Genomic DNA, 20,501 nt, shown 5'->3' on the forward strand with positions numbered 1-20,501 from the left:
GTCCAATTCCTTGGTCTCGTCCAATATTATGAACATGTGGTACTTGTTCCGAAGTGCTGGTCTGTTCGACCATAGGTTCTGATATAATAGGAGTTTCCATAGGACGTGTTATCACATTATCCTCTGGATTAGGTATCTCTACCTCTCCTTCTACGCCTTCTTCCAAGCGTTCATTTTCTCATTGTTTTCTACGTCTAGCCATTTCAATTAGTCCCACCGGGCGTGCCAAAAATATATGTTGACTTTTTGGCTTTCGAAGGTTATTTTTGTAATTACGAGCGTGCCAGCAAGAATCAATCAGTCCTTACAGAAACTTTAATTGCCAACCAATTATCAGACGATCGTGTTTTAGTTCTTTCAGCCTCAATGAAGAGGACTTTTACTGGTGGCTTGATTTAGGAGAATTAAGCAAAATAACAATTAAATGAAGAACAATTGAAGCATTTCATTAGAATGAAAAACTTACAATAATTCAAACTCAGCCTCGTAGAGGTTTACAGCGACAATCTATTTGAAACTACTTCTATGAACGAAGTGCAATGCAGGAATTTTAAAGTGCAGGAATGTAAAGAACTGGAAATAGAGTAGAATAAGACTGGTTTTTTGGATCTTAGTCTGGGTCCTTTTTTCGGGGTCTTCTCTGCTATTTATACTTCTCAAAGATGACCATCGAACTACATTTCCAACCGTCGAACTGCTCCTCCATGATCATTGATCATGTTACCTTACAATTAGCTCCACTATGCTATCTCTTGCAGTTAGACTTCCCTCCTAATTTTGAATTTAAATGTGAGTAACCGTTGAAGCCACGTCACCTTGCATCTCTTTGTTGATCCACTGCTACTCAAATCTCGTAATAACCAATATTAACTGCCATGTGTACGATTAGGATCGAAGACTTGAATAGTCTTCCTGTATTACCCTCATTCTGCCACGCGTCGAATTGTAATTGGCATGTACAAAATATATAGCCAACAATTACACAAATCAATTTCTTAGAAATTCAACTTAACTCAATTTCTAACCAAAAACTTAATTTATAATCATGGGTGTTCTAAAATGTATCTAAATTGAATAGAATTCTTAAATTACATCACATGCATAGATTAAATAAAAATCTAATTATTAAATCAAAACTTTAGGATTAATTCCAAATTTCCATAAACTTGGTTTTCTTAAAACATTTCCTTTGTCTCTTCAAAATATGAACTTGAATGGCCCAATTCCCTTAAAACTCATGTATTACAAGAAAATACTACAAAATCAAATCAAAACAATTAATTTTCCAAATTAATTTCCACAACTATGAGTCTACTTAATTTCTTACTTAAAACCTTATTTCTTACAAATTCCATGAGACTAATTTCATAACTTTCTTAATTCATGATGCATGGAGAATTATCTAAAACATGAAATTAAAGTTATAAAACTCTTAGAAAATATTTGCATGTGTGAAATTAGGGTCAACATTCAAATCAATTACATCCAAAATTCTTTTAATTCAATATTAAGTTCAAAATGTTCATGAATTCATAATTTCCCAAAACTTGCTCTCCTTATACCCAAACGTGAAATTAATTCTCCAACTTTCTTAAAGATTCATTGATGCATGTAAAGATGAAGTCCAAATTCATGAGGAATAACACAAATTAAACTTACTTGATAAATTTTCCCAAACCCATTCCCTTAATCTCAAGCTCGACTCAACTTATTTTAACCTCAATTTAATTCATAGTCATAGATGTTTCAAAATGTGTTTAATTTGAGTTAAACTCTTAGATTACATTACATGCATAGGTTAACAATTAAGATCAAAACCCATATTTATTCTTTAATTCTTCCAAATTACATGCATGTAGAAATAAGGCCCAATTCATGCAAGATTACAAAAATTAAATGCAAAATAATTAATTTATAAATTGATTTCCATAAATTGAACATAACTACATGAATTCATCATCTTGCTAACTTCTTCTATTTCTATGAAATTGAACCCAAGTTTAACAAATTTAAGAAATCATAGTTCATATTCTTGGTCCTAACTTGATTTTACATGTAAACCCAAATCTTAACAATTTATAATTGATCTACAAAGTTTTATTTTTAATCTTCTCAAAATACACCTTGAATAAATTTTTGTTTAGATTTAGTAAACAACACTAGAAAGATGATGAAATTTCTTACCTTAGAATGAATTTTTCATAATTTTTAGCTTAAGTTTTGATATCCCACAAGGCTTCCTTCTTTCCTTTTCTTCCATTTTCTTTTCGTTCCTTCCAACAGCTCTCTCTCTCCTTCTCTCTCTCTCTCTCTCTCTCTCTCTCTCGGCTACAAAACAGAGCTTCCTTTCTTTCTTTCTTTTTGTGTTTAAGCTTCAGGTTATACATTTACTCATACACACATACCTCACTCCTTGACCTCAACATGGCACGCGTGCACTCTCCTTTGATCTCCAACACATCACATGCACACACACATATACAGATTTCTCAATGCACCCACACCCATTTACACCCCCAATACTAATTTAGTCCATAATTCAATTTTATGCCTAGGAATAATTTAATTAAGCATCACTTAATCTTAATAAATTTTAATTAACACAAAATTAGTTAATTATAACTAATCTCCAATCCCACGTGATTTTAATTAGTTTAGTTTGACTTCCATTGAGGCCCAATTAATTATATTTAATTTTATTAATCTGAATCAGATTTTTATTCAGACTGCCAAAAGGCTCCAAATAGTAAATTAAATTTATTATCATTATCAATTTTGATTTCCCCAATCATTTAGGCTTTCAATTTCTAATTAGACTCAAATTTCCATCAATAAATTACATATCCAAATTGGACACCCTATAAATAAATTTAATTCGTAATAATCACAATTCTCAATTCTCATAATCTAATTAACTTAATTTCTCCAATTCGGATCTAATTAATCAAATCTTAATTTTACTAAACTGAATCGAATATTTAATTAAGCTCCCAAATGGGTCCATTATTAAGATTAAATTGATTCAATTTCTTAACTTCACTTCCTAAAGCCATTTGGACCCTTAATTTCTAATTTCGAAATAACTCTTTAATTGAATCATATATGAATCAAATCCCACAATTTTCATAAATCTCAAATTAAATTATAATACTCGGCAATTAAATTTCAAATCCTCTTAAGTAATCAACTACTAATCATTATACGTGATAGGGTTGTTACATAGGCCTAGCCCCAACTCAGCGGCATACAAAATAACTCGGTAGGCTTCAAAACGGTGACTCAGCTATAGACCCCTTCTAGGCTTGCCCTCCAAAATGCTCACATATATATATATATATATATATATATATATATATATATATATATAAATAGTGAGCTAAAATCCAGTGAATAACATTAACGTAAAGAGGTTAGTGAACGAATTCCAAATCATATCATATATAGAAAACCGATCATACATATCTATCATATCAGAACATAATAATGGTACATCCAAAGGAACATATCACATATCGTCTTTCGACTAGAGTAATCGGTTCCGGATACCAATTAAACACATAACACCACAATGACGTGGCTAACGAGATCTCGTAGTCACATGTATGTCATGGACCCGCACTAATGTGCCGTTCCCCATGACTTGGGACTATCCTTGGATACCACACTAGATTTGCAAACCGGATATTCGTTCACAAAATCAAAATCACATTTCAGGAACATATCATATCATAGAGCATTTCATATAACATTTCAAGTACAGTGCATATCAACATATCTTTACAAAAATGTTACTCACAATCGCCTTCCAATACCCGTTGTTGGGTCTTCAAGTCTTGACCTACAAACACAAATATTCATAGCACAATTTCTCAATATACATTCGAGTCAATCAATCGATTCTTAACCTTCTTCGGTTTATCCGTTACTTGTTCGTTCGGTTGTTTCTATTCTTTCTTTAATTTCTTTCATACTTATAATATGCATATGGATGTGTATGACACGTGAAAATCATCTAAATGAAGGCCCATAAATCAGAAAATGGAAAAATAATAACATTGGAAAATCTGTCTTGTTTGGCCGCATGTGCGGTGGTCATGGCCGCACGTGTGGTAGTAAGGCAGTGTACAACTTTGGCCAAATCAAGGTTGGCCGCTCGATCGGTGGCCCAAGCCGCTCGAGCGGTCTGGGTGAAAAACCAGTCCAAAAATTTACTTTGGACCAAAACTCCTTCTTTTGCAAAATCAACTTCAAATTCATAAAAATCAAGGCTCAAAACTCATGAAAACAACTTGAGTTTCCTATTTCTAACTTCAAATAAAAATCATAACTTCACAACAAAATCCAAATGTCCATGTAAAAACTCACAAACTGGAATTAAGTTGGTAAAAAGCATAAGCATGCATACAAGAGTTCCATTTTTCAAATCTATAGAGTTTCCTCCCCAAAAATGATAGTCATGCAAGAAAACATGATTTATAAACATGAATTTCATAACATTATGCCATGCATGTGAATATATGAGGTTTATTTAATCAATTCTTGTCTATCTTGGCTTGCATGTACTAAAGCCTCTAATTCCTTTTAAATTCTCCTCAATTCCTTCTTTGTGTAATCATATGAATTTCTAAAATCAATTTACACCGCTAATCTCATAGTAATTCATGATCTTTAATTTAAACAACTCAAAGCCTAAAGGATTATGAAGAAAGCATTTCAATTTCATGGAATTTGGTGGAAATTTCTTACCTTAACTTGATGAATTGACTTAGCTTCAATGTTCTTCCTCTACTTCTCTTCTTGAGTTCTAACTCTCAAAGTCTCCCTCTCTTCTCTCTCTACGTGGATGACTAGCAAAATGCAAGAAAGCCACTGCACTTCTCTTATGTTCAATTAATGGGTATAATGCATAAGACTTTAATTAATTAATTAGACTTTAATTAATTGGATTAATCAAACTAAATAGATTAAAATCATTTTGATTCAAATTAAATTAATCTCATCATCTCATAATCTTAATTACACCAAATTAAATTATACTAAAGTGAATTAGGTTCTAATTCCTTTCCAATTTCTTAATTCTAATTTGTTAAAATTAGCGAATCAGACGGAATCAATTTTTAATTAAACTTTCCAAATAACTCTAAAAATTTCAATTAACATATCTATGTACTCAATTTCGATTTCTGAACCCAGTAAGGTCATCAATTTCAATTCCAAAGTTATATTTTCAACAAATAATTTTCCAATTTGGACAGATATACACAAATTAAATCATATAATCCGCAATTACCACATGAATAATTCAAATAATTATAATTTGCATTTTTTGGGTGTTACAAAAACTCTTAACTCTTTTTTAGTCTTGGCCACTGATTTGTCATTACCAGAAAATTAGTTATGAAATTTGGATATGAAAGGAGAAAGTCATTAATTGAGCACTTTTCTTACCCAATTCAAAAATATTGGCCTCTATTAAATTTTATTGTTTTTTCTAGAGATTCATTTCCATATTAAGTTCTATTTATGTAGTGATTGTGTGCATTAGTTGTAATATATAAGATCATGCATCTATTTATCTAATCTTCTTCTTTTCCTACACATTTTTTGGTGTGCATGCATAATCTTCCTCCTTAACATATTTTCATGATTTAAAACATATTTTCATTTTTTTTTTGTTCAAATGTATATATATATATATATATATATTCCTGATTTATTTACTATATATTTGATATGATTGCATGTTTAGAGGTCATATCACTCTAGTTTGGATACTTGCTTCATTTGTTTTTTAAAAACTTACATCTTGGGGAACTTTTGGTCCAAATCTTTGCAAATATGAGAGTATCTAAATTAAGGTAATATGGTCTGTAAACTAAAAACACAGAAAACATGCAGCGGAATAAAATGTGTAGATCATACCTCTTTTGATCTAAAACCTCGTGGATAAATCACGTGCTTCCAGCCTCTAATCAATCAATCCCAGCAGTGGGGTGATATTACAATGGTGAATATCACCCACACAAACCACAGTGCATATGGCTTTGATCATTATTTTGGGAGAGAGTCAGTATCATGGGTAGAAACAAAACATACGTTGTTTCTCTCTTGGTTACCCATAACCATATATCAGATATATATTATATTTATCTCATTTATCCATTTGTTAAATGAGATAATATCTGATATCTATATCATCTATCCATATCATGATATGATAGATATATATCCTGAGTGGCTATCCAAATAGGTTTGAATTCAAATTCAAAACCCATTTGGATGAGGTTCAAAAGGTTCTAAGGGTCATGCCACATGGGCGCCCAATTTCTAACATCTCCCACTCGGACATGAGTTGGCATGACACTGCCACGTCTCAATCTCAATCTCCCCAAAAATAAACAATCTCATACTAGCCACTGCACCGTGCGACTGCTGAGAACACCTGCATGTGGGAGCTCTATACTAGAAACTCAAAATGAGCCAGCATAGAGACATCAACCCAAAAAGAAAAGAAATAGTGTCTCATATACCCCAGACCCATCTAATTACACCGGTCCAAAAAAAAAACATCTCTAATCCCTCAAAAAGAGCATGTTTGACCCTCTCAATTCTTGCAATATATTCACACTCAATTCGCCTCTCATACAGAGCGATGTGAGTTGCCGGCAGTGAATATACAATAGTGGTGTAATACTAGATGATCTTCCCTTTGCACTCATGCCATTTAGTTTAGGATTGACCGCTTTCCCAGTGATGTCCCTTAAGGCCGAATCATGCATGACCGCAGGCAACATACCAAAGTAGCAGAACATCAACCCCTTACCTTATGACATAGTCAAAAGTCACAAAAGGGTACATAAATGAAAGTCATATCAATAATGACTCGTAAGACTCACACGGTGAGGAAGCAGGGATCCATTCTCTCACCTCATTACTCGGTCGCCAAGCACATATAGTATGAATACATGCTACGGTGGAGTAACTCTTCCATAAAGAGTGACGTCATACTCGATACACCGTACAGATATTAGTCTAGTCGCTTTCTAGCGCCTAACCCGAATTCTCTATTTGCTCGCCTTCTAGGCGCCAAATGAGATCTCGCATCTGGCTAATCATAACAGGCACAACATGGAAAGTGGGTACTAACATCCATGTTTGGTCCTTAACACGACCTCATCTTGGTTATAACCAAGGCGACATACATAGTGGATGATTTAAGCCTCTCTTGGCTCCGAATAAAAACAAACCACCAATCTCATCCTTGCTCGCTCCCAAGCGCCAAGGGCGATTGCTCGTGTGAGTGAGCCAATCTTGCCTGCTGACATCATCATTTGCTAATCATTATGACACAAACCATAATAGTGTCAAACATCCCATCATCTCAAAATAAGTGATCGATTTTTAAAAAAATGACCACAGCTTGCGCAATTATGGATTCCAAACATAAGCCTTATCAGCACCTCTTGCGATAAGTATATACAACGGAATCTACCATGTGCGCCTCACATGAAATGATTTAAGATCACTACCTCTTGCGCAATAACCTCTCTAAAGATATTTTTGGTGACCAATTTGCGTTCATTCTTAATGCGCCCAACTAGCGCAGATGCGCCCAACTAGCGCATTGAATTTTACAATGAGCAAATTAATATGCTTCTAATAAAGCATTTTATCCACAGTCTAATGAGCAAGGTCAATGTCTAAACAACTCAGTTGACCATTTACCAAAGATAACACTTATCATGCCGAATACGCCCACATAGCGTACTTTAGGCTCCCACAACAAAGGAAAAATCAAGGAATATAGGTCATCTGTTTCTCCCAAAGACAATCTGAGGATTCACTCAATAGCTAAGGCTCTGGCTTTTACCGATAGGTAAGTCAATGGGTTTGCAATTTTGCATCTAGAATCGTTCTAGGATATTCCTTATGTAAGTCATCGAAGACAAACCGAGAATTTTCCTAAAACAATCCCTAAGGATCGTACATCCGAGCATATGAATTACATCACCCATGTCCATCATATCTAAAATGGAGGACTGCCCACCCTAGGTGGCGACAACCTTATAAATTCCTGGCTCATAATGACTAAGTAAGGAAAAACTTCTTTTGGACCATTGATCATGCCTCAGTGGTCTTCATCGATCATCGTTGCCCTATCATGGCTTGACGAAATCTAAGAACCACTGTTTGGATAACTGCTTTAGGCTGTAAAAGATTTATTGGAACTAGCAACCTTTTTGCGCTCCTAACTTTTCACCATAAAAGCAGAAGGTAAATCCCTACGGATCTACTTATCCAATTCTCTAATGAGAAATCGGGTCACAATGTCCACAAATCAATGTTCCGAACTTATGTCAATTATAGCCTAAGTCAAAATAACCTCACTCCCCAGGAGGAAGTCTTCTCATGGTCTACACTTTCCTCAATGGTGCGACCATTCGGTATCTAGCGAGCCTTATGCCTCAAAAATGACTATCCAAATTACGCATAACTTTATAACAGTTTTGCGTCATAATGGAAAGTCAACCAAATTATAAAAAATGGTTAATCCTCAAAGACTTTGTCTTAAACTGCGCAACATTGATCCACTTTCTAAAAACAGGGGACTAGAGCCTTTGGCATTATCCTAGGCTCTTTATCATCTTGCGGAGCAATCATGAATGTTTCCCTCTCAATCACCCAGTGATGACGTGGAAAATTTTCACATTTGCTACCACGCAACTAAGAATGTAGAGTATTCTGCTCTAATGGAGTAATCCATTAGTAGGCACATCGCTCCCACTGTCCCTAGGATATTAGAAATTTCTTTCCATTCTCAACTAGGCTACATAGAGCGCTATGCTTGGAATTCTCCATCTTATAGAGTTCCAAAAACTCTATTCACGTCACCTTTACTAATAAAACTTTATGTGACTTAGTTACACTACCACAAAGCTGCTTACCTATATGCACATGACCCGGAGGGTTTGCATGACCGCATACAATAATGCGCCACACGACCCTTTGTGTTTACAAGACAGCATACAATAATGCGCTATAGAACCCTAGGTCTTAACTTCGCAATCTTATGAGAAGTAGAATAAAGATAAGCTGCTTAATGGTTACAGATCGCCCATAGATGGCTCTCTGCTAACCCATTACTCAAAATGGAGTGTAAAATCTGATATGGAGGGCACTTAGTTAGGGATATAGGCAACAAACTAGTGCAATTCCCAATTGGGAAACATTTTGCGCCATTATCCACCTAACATTGACAATATTTAATTCCTTATCTCTACTACACCAGTGTGTTGTTGAGTACTAGGAATAATCAATTTTCTAAGCATCCATCTCTCTTCACAGAGTTTTTCTGAAAAATAACTCAAATAGATACTCGCCACCTTGGTCAAAACTAAAAGCACGAAAAACTCTTATCTAATTGATCTCGACCTTATATATGCAATGTCAAAAATCATCTCAAAACTTTTGACTTATGGGAGATCAAATAGTCTTGACTCAGATGCGTATCGTAATCTATAAATGTGTCGAGATTGAGGCTTAGCTATCATACCCTCACACATATCTAGTCACAAAATATCATAGTGGACTAAATGCGCCAAAACAAATGACCTTCTGCGGCTTTCCTACTTACTTGTGCGCACCCATTGCGAACAAAGTTACACATTCACATGAGAGGAGGATGTCATAAGCGAGTGGGCCCGAGAAGGCCTACTCAAACCATCGTGTCATCATCTCATTAATGTGATTAAGTATAATAAGCCACTGGTTCATGACCAACGTCATAAACTAATTCCAATCATCTTAATGTGTGAGTTCTCGAAGATAAGTTTAAAAGGTTTAGGCCCAACTAGGTAATGACTCAGGACTAATTCATATTCACTAGATCATAAAAGGATGTCATGGAGATATCAACTGCGCCTAAGTCGCAAATTTAACTAGCAAGTGCTAATCCCCTGCACCTTCAAGTCAATTTTATTCTCCATACACTTTAATACATCTAGTTGAAAGATGACGATACTCCTCTTGCCATATCTATTTCTCGCTTCATAGTTACTTGCAATTAATTCTACTATCCACAAGAAGGAGAGAATAAGTTATCAACTATGACAGCTCCAAAGTAACTTAAGCGCGAATTAGGCTAAAGAGTCTAATTCAACACAATGCTCTTACAAGCGATGCGTTAAATTCTTAGAGTCATAACAACCTTGTCAGCCTTAACCTTTTCATTACTATGCTGCAACGTTTGCGCTTAGTGGTAAATGTTATTCAAAACGTTAGCCTAGTAAAGGAATCACACAAAGAAGCACCTCATCCATGTTTCACACTCAAGTGTGGAAACAGTAAGTGTCCACACTTAGACAAGTTGGCAATGCTAATAGATTTTGCAGCCACTAAGCGCTAATCTTTTCACTCAGTGTTAATAGATTTTGCAGCTTCTAAGCGCTAATCTTTTAACTTCACGTGATATTTCAACGCACACTATTATAGTGCATGAAATTTCGCTCAATCCACTCCCAATAATTGGGTAGAGAGCAAAACACTGCTCGTACTGGCTACTCGTCTTACACTTAATGACTAATTTATTTAAGCTCGCATTTCTTGGATGACGTGACTCTTGAATGTTACTTCATCCAATGATGTAACATTATTTACAAGTCAAATTACAAAGTCAATCCGCGCAGCTCATTAGTCAAGATCATATACAGATCTATTGAGGGCTTACTAATTTCATAACTCCAAAACTCGCCAACCAAAACTATGTAGCGTGCCGCTAACTATAGCGCACACATTAGTTTTTATTGTGCCAAACAAGACAACAAAAACACGGCGACTTTGAGTCATGTTTCCTTACTTTGGCTCAATTAAGGTTTGACCTAAAGTCTCCAAGACTTTTGCTCATCTAAAGAATGGGATTAGTTTGTTCACATTTGAACATCTCTACTAAGTTTAGGTCAACCAAATTAACTTTCATAAGCTAAATCAATTTAGAGAGAAATTCGCATTGGGATTAATTTGATTAGCATAATATAATTTTGCCGCAAAAATCTAAATTAAATAGTGACAATATTACACAAGTCGCAAGATCGAAAATCCGCTATGCTCGTAATCATCTCTTGCGCCACAAGTGACAATTATCCAAAATTTAGTTTAATTTATGCGCAAAATATTGGTTTTCGGGAGTTAATCTACAAAGATTTCTCTCAACCGAATAACCTCCCACTGACTATGGTATATACAAAGCATGATAAATTCCATACAATAGCATTTTAATGTAAATCTACAAATAACTCATGCTATATTTATTTAATAATGGAATTCTAATAAATAAATAAATAATCATGCTCTTCTAATTACAACATATTACAAACCTAAAAAAAATGTTGTATTCAATATTCAGATTATGCCATAATTAAAGTGTACATCATTTTGGAATTTTCTGGAATTTTTCTGAAATATTCTGGAATTTTAAATAACTAATAAACACACATAAAATTAGAAATAAAAAATCCAGAAACTGATAAACTGAGACAATATTACCAGTAGATAGTAAACCATTTCAGAAGTCCACAATAAAAATTTCAACCCCAGAAAATTAATCATGCAACACCAGATGCATTTTAAAGCAAAAAAAAATGCATTATTAACACAGGAAAAATATTTTATATTTTCGTAAAATTTTCAAAATTTTACAGAATGTAGAAAAATTAATTCTGAGTCTAAGGGTACCAACCATGCTTAAAACAAAGCTATAACGAATAAACTATGGCCAATTAACGCAATTCAGAATTAAAAAACAAACAAACAGAGCCTTAGAGCCAAGCCAGGCAGGAAAAACGGCTCGGCTCGGCTCGGCGCCGCTCAGCGCAACTCGGCGCGAGTCGGCTCAAGGAGCGGCTCAGCGCGCGGCTCGGCTCACGGCTCAAACGCGGCTCGGCTCTCGGCTCCAACGCGGCTCGGAACTCGGCTCCAGCAAGCGGCGCGCGTGCGGGCGCGTGCAGGCGCGTGGGAGCGCGTGACAGCGCGTGGGAGAGCGTGACAGCGCGTGGCTGCAGTTCACGGCGTCAGGTGGCGCGTGCATACCACGCGCCGCCTTCCAGGGTGTTTTCTGGTCCGATTTTTGTACTGCCGAACTCCTTTTTTCAAAATAAAATCATTTATGCTCTTAAAAATGACATTAATGATCATAAAAATGAAATATTTTGGATCTCCGCATCTGATAAAAAAATTTTTTCCCTCTACAAATATTCATGTGTATAATATATATACATATACATACAAAAGTATACACATGATTAAAGGAAACACGAAAATATCCATAAACAGGCTCTGATACCAATGTAAACTAAAAACACAGAAAACATGCAGCGGAATAAAATGTTTAGATCATACCTCTTTTGATCTAAAACCTCGTGGATAAATCACGTGCTTCCAGCCTCTAATCAATCAATCCCAGCAGTGGGGTGATATTACAATGGTGAATATCACCCACACAAACCACAGTGCATATGGCTTTGATCATTATTTTGGGAGAGAGTCAGTATCATGGGTAGAAACAAAACATACGTTGTTTCTCTCTTGGTTACCCATAACCATATATCAGATATATATTATATTTATCTCATTTATCCATTTGTTAAATGAGATAATATCTGATATCTATATCATCTATCCATATCATGATATGATAGATATATATCCTGAGTGGCTATCCAAATAGGTTTGAATTCAAATTCAAAACCCATTTGGATGAGGTTCAAAAGGTTCTAAGGGTCATGCCACATGGGCGCCCAATTTCTAACATGGTCCATATTGTATGAAATCGTAGGTAAAGTTAAAGGATTTAGATGAAATAAATTAGTATGTGGAATTAAAAATGAAAATAAAATTTTAAAAATGAATTAGTAGAGGTCAATCTTTTAAATTGAGCAAAAGAGGTACTCAATTAATAATTGTCTCCTTTCGTATCTAAACTCCCGAATCAAAATTTTTTGCAGTAACGAATCAATGGCTTTAATTAAACCGGAGTTATGGTTTTCTAATTTTCTCATTAAAAATTTGAAATTCAATGAATCGGTCTAATTTTGACATACAATAATGACTTGGACCCCTTTTTTTCCTACCCCCTTGACCCTCTCTTCACCTGATTGGCTACTTTTTCTTTTTCTTTTTTTTGTTATTCCTTCTCCTCCAATCACCACCCGCCACGTGTCTGTGGGGGGGGGGTGGGGGGTAATTGGAGGGGGTCTCAATCATCACTCATTGACAAATTGTTATTCAAATTTTGCTTATCTCTTGATAAATAAAATGAAACCCAATGATCTGTGGGGTAAAGATGATTTATTGTCAAAGTTTAGATCTTGATGATTCACTATTGAAAACGGAAAGTCAAATCCGACATGTGTATGCGTTAAAAGGTGTGTGTCCATATTATCTATGTCAATTTTGTATTGTATAAATTTGACATTTAATACATGTGTTATCGGGTCATATCATAAAGAATAATATGTTCTTAATGAGTTTTTAAGCAGTGATGCACATCAAACTACATCCTAAAATATAGCAGACAAAGAGTGAATTGTTTTGGAAAAGAAATCATAAATTGTTTTCAAATACAGTTGTCTAATTAAATTTTGTGTTTTTTAGAAAATAGAAACAAAACCAAAATTACAAAAAATTAATCAGTGTGTTTGATTTGAATTTTTTGGATTAAGTTTTTTGAAAACTGAGTTTTTTGGTTTTCTTGTTTTTTTGTTTTTAGTAAATATTTTTAAAATTTTAAATATTTTTTTTACTTTTTTAGATGTACCATACTTAGATGTATCTAAAAAGTAAAAAATAGTGAAAAATATTTTAAAAAATAAAAAAATACATAAAAATACAAAAAATGTACCGAATTCTCACTTTTATTTTTATTTTTTGTATTTTTGGTATTTAGTGAATTTTTAAAAAGTCTTTTTCACAAATTTTTTTTATTTTTTAGGTATATTTATGTTAGCTATGTCTAAAAAGTAAAAAAAATCGCTTAAAATATTAAAAAAGTTCATTAAAAACAAAAAAAATATAGAAAATAAGAAAGCAAAATTTTCTAAAAAATGTTTTTTTAAAAAACCTAACCAAGTATCTTCACATGAAGTAAGTTAAACGAGAACAACTAATTCTTTGGACTCAGTCCACATGAGATGAGACTAGTCCTACAAACTGGACAGACATGAACTAAATAGGCCTGTATGAAAAGAGCCCGGAGAATTCAATACAACCCACTATTGACCACGGGCAGATCCAATCAAATCAGTCTTTACAAACACAAATGTGATTTTATATTTCTTTTTCTTTTTTTTAATTACAATAACGGTATACAAACATGAAAAAGTAAATATAAAATATAAACTTAAATAGTGAATTAATTTTAGTTGTAATATTCGTCTACTCTACTTTCTAAATAAAATAATATTTCATCATAACTTTTCTAATTTTATATTAAAAAAAGAGAATAACATTCGTTTACTTTTTTAATAAAGTGAGTAAATGAATTTCAAATACTTTATAGGTCAATGTATTTTAGTGTTGTGTTCATTGTAATAAAAGTAGATTTTTTGAATAAAAAAAAATAAAAGTAGATTTAAACTAAATACGAAAATGAATATTTTAATGAAATAATCATTTAATTTTACTTTTATTTGATAAATTAAACTCAACCTTAGAGTTGACCATTGATGCTTTCCCAAGAGAAATATTTGGTTGAGAATAAGGAACCACGAGTATTCTTGAAGTCCACCACAATCATTTTGTCAATTTGACATCAAATGGTGGGTGGGTGCCTCCTTCATTTTCATTTTATGGAAGTAGATATTCATTTTCATTTGACATCATGGGAATAAAAGAAGATCAGGTAAGTGTGGTAGTCCATGCTGGATAAATAGACCAGAGATGTGCAAGAGAATTTTGATTGGGGAGACAATATTCATTGGTAGTGTTGTCAAATCGAAGGGGGAGGGGGAGGGGGCGGGGGAATAATAATAATAATAATAATAATAATAATAATAAAATCAAAGATTAGATATATTTTGACATGATTTGGGAATGATTGTGAGAATTTTCTTTGAAATATCAGTTACTTTATTATGCTTTGCCACAATTACTCGAAAAAAGAGACACCATATAAAAATACTACTTGAGTCCGGTGAACCCATACATTTACATGTTGTGTTGTTTTGTGTGATCATCATGTGTTTATAAACATTACTCTTCTAGATGCAATGATGGATGGGTTAGTAAAAATTACATGAATTATCAGAAAAATTACATGCAATTTGGTTACAAAAGATCTTCTTATCCCCCCTCCTCCCTATCTCACAAAAAAACTAAATAAAAAAATACAACAGCGTAGAAGCAACTAAAAGATATTACATATGTGCTAAGTATTATAAGATTCTGATAAAAATTCAAACTTAAAGATTTCAAGTTAAATCAATAGAAAAAATAATAACATTAGCGTATCTTAATCTATTAATGGAAATAATTCAAGTTGTAATTTTTTTGGTGATTGTTATATTCTATTGGAAAATGAGTGGGAGCACTAATTAGTGCTCCCACTAATGATGTGGCAGTAGGTCCCACTATGAATGATTTGATGTTTTAGTCTTGGTGTTGTATTTTTTTTCTTTTTTTATTGAGTGTCATGTCATTAGTGGTCTTTTTAAAGTTCCAAAATTAATGGTTTCTATCATTGTTGTATTCTATTTCAAAACCTTACTCTTATTTATCTTTCGCATAATGATGTAAAAAGATGACCACATATTTATGAAGTTTTAATTTTATATCTACTCATTATAAATAAATAAAATTATAAAATATGATATTAGAAACATGTCAATAACTCATTCATATTTGTGTGTGAATCATAATTTATTACATATATATATGGTGCCACTGTTTGCCTTTATGGAATTTGATCTCAGTTGAGAAAGTGAAAGAAGGCTAGTAACGTGCAAGAATCAATTCCACCGCATGGAAGAATATATAAACGCCCTCCCTCCCACAAAGATTTTCCAAATTCCCATTCTCATTCCTCTCTCTCTCTCTCTCTCTGTGTCTCTCAATATTGTATTTTATTATGATAAATGCGCACACTTGTCTATGAAAGCTATGGGCTTTGCAATGTGAAAAGAGCCTCACTCCTGCCCCTTTACTTCCTTTTTCACTGCTTACTCTTTTTCTTTTAGGCTTTGGGATATATATATATATGATGGAAACTCACAAATTGATCATTCAATTTGAGAGAGTGTTAACATTTAGTATATTTATTTTGATAATTTAAATCGTTTAATTTTTAAATTTTATTAAATAAAATATTCATATAAAAAATTAAAATAATTATTTATCGGTAACTATATATTTGAATCATATTCGTTTAAAAAAAAAATAGATGAAAATTATAATTTTAAGAACAGTCATTTATTTTTTGTAATACAAATGTAATTTGAATATACAGTTACAGTTGTCTGATCATTTTAATTTATCGCATGAATAGATCCTATATATATATATTTGAATTAATTTTTTTTTTATAATTTTTATAGTTTAACTTCAATTTTATTTCGATTCCTATAATTTTTCAATCCGACAATTTGACCTATACACTTGAAATTTTATTTTTGTTTGGTTCTTCAGTTCACCTTGGAAGTTAAAGTTAACAATTTAAGAACACTTTGTTAGTCTTCTAAAGCATGCATATAGAAAAAAAATGGGGGATTTTTTTTAAGGTCCCTGATATTAAGAATTTATAGTATAAAGGACACTCAATATTTTCATAATGTCTAAGGTCCTTCAACATCAATCCAGAGAAAATTCGATCTAGAGAAAATTCGGTCCAGAGAATTTCTCTGGACTTTCCAGAGAAATTCTCTCCAGACATCCAGAGAAATTCTCTTTATCCAGAGAAAATTCAGATAGTCCAGAGAAAATTTAGACATCCAGAGAAAATTCAGATAGTTCAGAGAAAATTCACACAATCCAGGAAACTCTGCATCATCGTGCATTTTATATGTTCTCTTACAAATATCTTTTCATGAAGGGTTACTATCAAAATTCTGTTTGCTAATCCTAGTGCTCTTTGTAGATCAAGTTCAACAAGATGAGGTGGTTGACAGTAAGATTTTGCCATACCTTAGCATAGATAAGAAAGAGAAGAAGTCATTCCCTAGACTTCCAGAGAAAATTCAACTTCAAAGAGAAAATTGGTCCAGAGAAATTCTGGGAAGAATTTCTCTGGACTTTCCAATTTCTCTAACATTCCCTAGAATTCCCACTGTAAATTTCTCTGGCCTTCCATTCTCTCCAGAGAAATTTCCCTTCTCTCTAGAGAAATTGTAATGTGCTTCATCTTGTTTGAATATGCTATATTGTTGATATTGATTCAGAATTTCTACAATTTGTTTGGGAAATTCCTATCATTTTCTTTGAATGAATTCAATAAATTTTTGTTGTACTTATCTACAAATTTTTCAGGGTATATCTATCCTTACCTAATTCTAATGGAGAGTGGGAAATATACAGAAGGCCAGAGAAAAAAATTTCTCTGGAGAGAAGGGAAGACCAGAGAAATTTGCAATGGAAAGTCTAGGGAAGGTAAGTCCCTGCACCAATTTTCTCTGTGAAGTCGAATTTAGCAAAATCAACAATTATTACCAATTCTACAACCTGAATTCTGTAGAATCAAATATCAAATTTCACAGAGAATTCTCTGTGAACTTCATAGAGAATTCTGGTTCACAGAGAATTTCTCTGGTGACTTCACAGAGAAATTTTCAAATTTCTCTGACTAAATCACATACTCATTTCTGTGATTTTCTCTGGCCACCTAGAGAAAATTTCTCTGGCCTTCCCTTCTCTCCAGAGAAATTTCTCTTCTCCAAACCCAAAGAAATTCACTTAAACCAAATAAATTTCCCAAATCCAGAGAAATTCGCAAAGAGATGGAAAAGTCAGTGTATACGCAAAGTGCTTTCAATTTTCAGAGCTTTCAGGGTTTTTAAAGTAAGAACTCCTCAGATTCACACTCTCAATTTGTCCCTTTCTTGTTTATAGGAAATGAGTTTGCTAAAAATGAGGCCAAGGGTCTAAAATTGGCATGGGTTTGTATATAGAGACTCTGTCTTGTTCTCGGTTTGTCTCTAAAATGTTTTTCAATCTCGTTTATAGTGGTGGAGGAGTGAGAGATTCGTAGATTCGAAGAATGAGGTTCGGTGGATGATGGACTTATGGGACGCCATACTGGAGTTGGACAGAGTCGATACATGTGGGGGAGAATATGTCTGATAACAATAGAAGATTTCTTCGATGATCTGATCCGAGAGGCTGCCAAGAAGACAGAAGGCTTCTCAGGTCGAGAGATAGCGAAACTAATGGCCAGTGTTCAAGCAATCGTGTATGGACGCCTGGCAGCGGCAGTAGGTTCATTGATGATACGCATCACATTGAGTCCAGCAATAACACCATCATCCTTTGTTGCCTGACGTTGAGAATCATTGAAGTAGGCAGCCTCCATGTCTATTCAACAGCTTTGCAATGCAACTATGGCGCTCTCTCTCTCTAGATTCTCTCTCTAAAATGAGGTTCGGTGGATGATGGACTTCTGGGACGCCATACTAGAGTTGGGCAAAGTCAATACATGTGGGGGTGAATATGTCTGATAACAATCGAAGATTTCTTCGATAATCTGATCCGAGAGGCTGCCAAGAAGGAGCGGCAGTGGGTTCATTGATGATACGCATTACATTGAGTCCAGCAATTACACCATCATCGTTTGCTGCCTCACGTTGAGAATCATTGAAGTAGGCAGCCTCCATGTCTGTTCAACAGATCTGCAATGCAACTATGGCGCTCTCTCTCTCTAGATTCTCTCTCTAGAATGGAGAGACAAATCATCGAATTGGTTTATGGAGGTTTGAAGGGTGAGGGATATGAAATTTCTCTGTAGGGACCTTAGACATCATAATATAATTTTGTGGACCTCTTCCATTACGAAAAGTGGGAGAGGGACCCTAGACCGATTTTCCCAAAAAAAATTAATAAAAATTTAGATGGAATATTTTTATTTTATTGTATGCGTTTAAAAAAATAGACAATAATTATATTTTGAAAAATAAATTATTTATTTTTTAGACAAATATAATGAAATAAAAAGATTACAATCATTGAATCGATATAATTTTTTTCATGAATAATATACACAAACGGTTTTACAAAATTAATAGTTTAAATAATTGAAATAAGACCTGTGATGAGCTCTACAGATCCTCAAATTCTCTAAAATTCAAATTTAAACATGAGAGAAATTAAACTCATATAATAATATGTAAGGTAAATTATAAATACATATTTTGAAATTTGTTCAAAATATAAAGTGTACACTGTAATTTTGAAAATTACATTTCACTGTTTAAAGTTTATAATTTTATAACAAATGATTCATTTAATAGTAGAAGGTACCGTGTATCATATACTTTATCTACATATAAAAATTACTCAATAGAGAGAAGAGCACAATTTCTCTATCACTCCCAAATTCAAAAAATTATTAGTTAATGCAGAAGCGTCATATGACCATATACCTCACCAATTATAATTTATCATACTCTCTTATATTTTTCAATTATTCAACATAAATTTATAAATCTTATCCCTTTTTTCAATTATAATACTATTGAAGCACGACGTAATAATGCCAAAGATGAACCAATAACTTCTCAAATTCTAGGTTGCACCCTCACGACAACTCGTATCATTCCACCTTATTGTTCCTCTCTTCCATCTTCTTTCCTTTTCACACTAGGCTCTCTTTCTCTCCTGGGTCTCCAACGCTTCATTAAATTTGGCATCAGATTTAAATTTTGATGAAAAAGTGACTTTTTGGTGCTCCAACGGTTTCACCAAATCAATATCAAATCGAGAATTCACCAAAAGTTTCACCAAAATGAGAACAGGCTCCAGATTTTACCATTTCACTGTGCGTTACCGTTGGGAGAGACCAACCGGTCGACCAGCCGGTGAACCGGTTCCCTTGCAAATATTTTGGTTCAAACAGGTTAAAAGGTTCAGAGAGGTAAAAAAAAAAATAAATAAATACACTAACCGGTCGACCAAATGGTCGATCCCTGCTTTGATGACAACCATTTGAGCAGTCTGTATCAGATTGAGAAAATGGTCATTTTTTTACTCAGATTTGGTGAAAAATTTAGTGAACCGTTGGAGATGCTCTCACATATCCTATACACCATTAATTATATTATTTTATTCTTTAATTATAATTAATTTTTTAAATTATGATATTATTTAAAACTATTTAATCATACTTCATATAATATTTATTTATAATTTTTTTTCTTAGTTATAATTTAAGAAATATAAAATTATATAATTTTCTTCTTAAACTATCTCCAATCTAATACAAAATATTTCATCAAATTTAAATTTGATAAAAAAAATCACTTTTTATT

General features: G+C 33.4%; 1 long non-coding RNA gene across 1 annotated transcript; it reads right to left on the bottom strand.

Annotated features, from left to right (window-relative positions):
* Positions 1-427: 427 nt before the first annotated feature.
* On the bottom strand, positions 428-2,335 carry LOC145804316 (uncharacterized). Its single transcript, XR_014345953.1, has 2 exons — positions 2,185-2,335; positions 428-928 (listed from the first exon to the last, which is right to left on the bottom strand). It is a non-coding gene; the product is annotated as an uncharacterized LOC145804316 (long non-coding RNA).
* Positions 2,336-20,501: the final 18,166 nt, after the last annotated feature.

This window comes from Camellia sinensis, chromosome 12, assembly GCF_055761805.1.
Source record: "Camellia sinensis isolate YWXY chromosome 12, ASM5576180v1, whole genome shotgun sequence".
NCBI lineage: Eukaryota > Viridiplantae > Streptophyta > Magnoliopsida > Ericales > Theaceae > Camellia > Camellia sinensis.